Here is a 2785-nt window from a genome sequence, read left to right as displayed (position 1 = left end):
TTCTTACCATGGCATCCCTCAGCATAGAAGCGCTCAGGGTACGAGCGTCCTTTGTACCGCCCACTGGAGTTCCTGGCAATATGAAGAGACTAATAGCTATAGCCAAGCACTGCTACAAACGCCGGATTGAGGAGCACTTTACCTCCTCTGACCCTCGGCGTATGTGGCAGGGAATACACGCCCTGACTGACTATAAACCAACTAGCTTTGTTCCATTTACCAACAGTGCTTCACTCCCTGATAAGCTGAACAACTTTTACGCTCGTTTCGACCAGATGATAATGATATCTTCAATAAACGATCCTCCACCGATGACAACCCACTTGTACTTTCCACTTCGGACGTCAGTCGCATGCTGAGTAGAGTGAATGCACGGAAGGCAGCTGGCCCTGATGGTGTACCTGGCCGTGTGCTGAGTGCTTGTGCTGTGGAACTTGCGGGTGTCTTCGCTCTCAACAGAACTACACACTGCATAACCCACCTCAATAATTTCCAAGTGCTTTAAAAGACTAGTTCTTTCTCACTTGAAATCCTGCCTGCCTGCTACGCTGGACCCACACCAGTTTGCTTATCGTTGCAACAGATCCACCGAGGACGCTATCTCAACAGCACTACACACTGCACTAACCCACCTCGCTTGGAAGCATAAGGAAGCATAAAGTAATCTAAATCTCCCTGGTAGGCGGCTGCGTTGACCTTGGACCTCAGAAAATAAAGTGGACCCACACCAGCAGATGACATGGGACACCAAACCGCCACTGACTGTGGAAACTTTACAGGGTAGCTCGAACAATGTGGATTCCGTGCCTCTCCTCTCTTCCTCCAGATTCTGGGACCTTGATTTCTATAGGAAATGGTCCTTGGTCTTCCAGGACCAAGATGGCATCGCGATCACACTGCGAGGCTCAGCGTCTTACCGGTTTTAGTGATGTTATACTTCTGTACTTAGCTATCTCCAGTTTTCTTGCGCAAATAACTCTTGCGAACTACAGTTACGACAGACAGACACTTTTGGAAATTAACATTCACTGCACAGACACCGGATTCAGCATCGGTTGGACTTTAACCAGCTTCAAAACAACACCCCTCCCCCATCTTGGACTTTCCGATCATCTTTCTTTGTTCCTGCTTCCCAAATACACTCCAGTCATGCAGAGGATTAAGCCTTCAACCAGAACTGTAAAGTTCTGGATGGATGGGGCTGACTCCTTCCTTCAGCAACAGTTCCAGCACACCGACTGGAGTGAGTATGCTGCCCGAGCCTGCACAGGCTCACACATCCACTTGGACACCTACACTAACTCTGTCCTGAAATGCATCAACAAGCGCTCAGGGTACAAGCGTCCTCTGTACCGCCCACTGGAGTCCCTGGCAATATGAAGAGACTAATAGCCATAGCCAAGCACTGCTACAAACGACGGATTGAGGAGCACTTTACCTCCTCTGACCCTCGGCGTATGTGGCAGGGAATACACACCCTGACTGACTATAAACCAACTAGCTTTGTTCCATCTACCAACAGTGCTTCACTCCCTGATGAGCTGAACAACTTCTACGCTCGTTTCGACCAGATGATATTGATATCTTCAATAAACGATCCTCCACCGACGACAACCCACTTGTACTTTCCAATTCGGACGTCAGTCACATGCTGAGCAGAGTGAATGATAACTTCCCCCAATAACTTCCAAGGGGTTTAAAAGACTAGTTCTTTCTCACTTGAAATCCTGCCTGCCTGCTACGCTGGACCCACACCAAATTGCTTATCGTAGCAACAGATCCACCGAGGACGCTATCTCAACAGCACTTCACACTGCACTAACCTACCTCGCTTGGAAGCATAAGGAAGCATAAAGTAATCTAAATCTCCCTGGTAGGCGGCTGCGTTGACCTTGGACCTCAGAAAATAAAGTGGACCCACACCAGCAGATGACATGGGACACCAAACTGCCACTGACTGTGGAAACTTTACAGGGTACCTCGAACAATGTGGATTCCGTGCCTCTCCTCTCTTCCTCCAGATTCTGGGACCTTGATTTCTATAGGAAATGGTCCTTGGTCTCCCAGGACCAAGATGGCATCGCGATCACACTGCGAGGCTCAGCGTCTTACCAGTTTTAGTGATGTTATACTTCTGTACTTAGCTATCTCCAGTTTTCTTGCGCAAATAACTCTTGCGAACTACAGCTACGAGAGACAGACACTTTTGGAAATTAACATTCACTGCACAAACACCGGATTCACGCAATCTTTGACTGTCTGTCTTATTCCTCTCTTCTCCTCAAAGAATTCTTTGAGCGTCGATCTTCCTTCCTGGTGATACTTAATCATTAATTTTAAGTTTGCCATAATAATTAACATTCCCTAATCAGAAGCCCTGGATTAACAGAGAGGTTCGCACTCTGCTCAAAGCCAGAGATGCTGCCTTCAGATCAGGATGCCGGGAAGCATACAGCTTGGTCAGAGCTAACCTGAGGAGAGGAATAGCTATAGCCAAGCACTGCTACAAACGCCGGTCCTGATTCACAAAAAAAACAAAAGCAGATGCACATAAATGAAAAAACCTAATGCGTACAAAAGAAGGGCAAAAAACAAGACTGGTGGTCTGAGATTTCTTACCATGGCATCCCTCAGCATAGAAGCGCTCAGGGTACGAGCGTCCTTTGTACCGCCCACTGGAGTTCCTGGCAATACGAAGAGACTAATAGCTATAGCCAAACACTGCTACAAACGCCGCATTGAGGAGCACTTTACCTCCTCTGACCCTCGGCGTATGTGGTAGGGA

Source organism: Hoplias malabaricus, chromosome 11 (assembly GCF_029633855.1).
Source record: "Hoplias malabaricus isolate fHopMal1 chromosome 11, fHopMal1.hap1, whole genome shotgun sequence".
In the NCBI taxonomy this organism is placed as follows: Eukaryota; Metazoa; Chordata; class Actinopteri; order Characiformes; family Erythrinidae; genus Hoplias; species Hoplias malabaricus.
The sequence above is the reverse complement of the archived record's forward strand: the minus strand, read 5'-3'. Positions refer to the sequence as shown.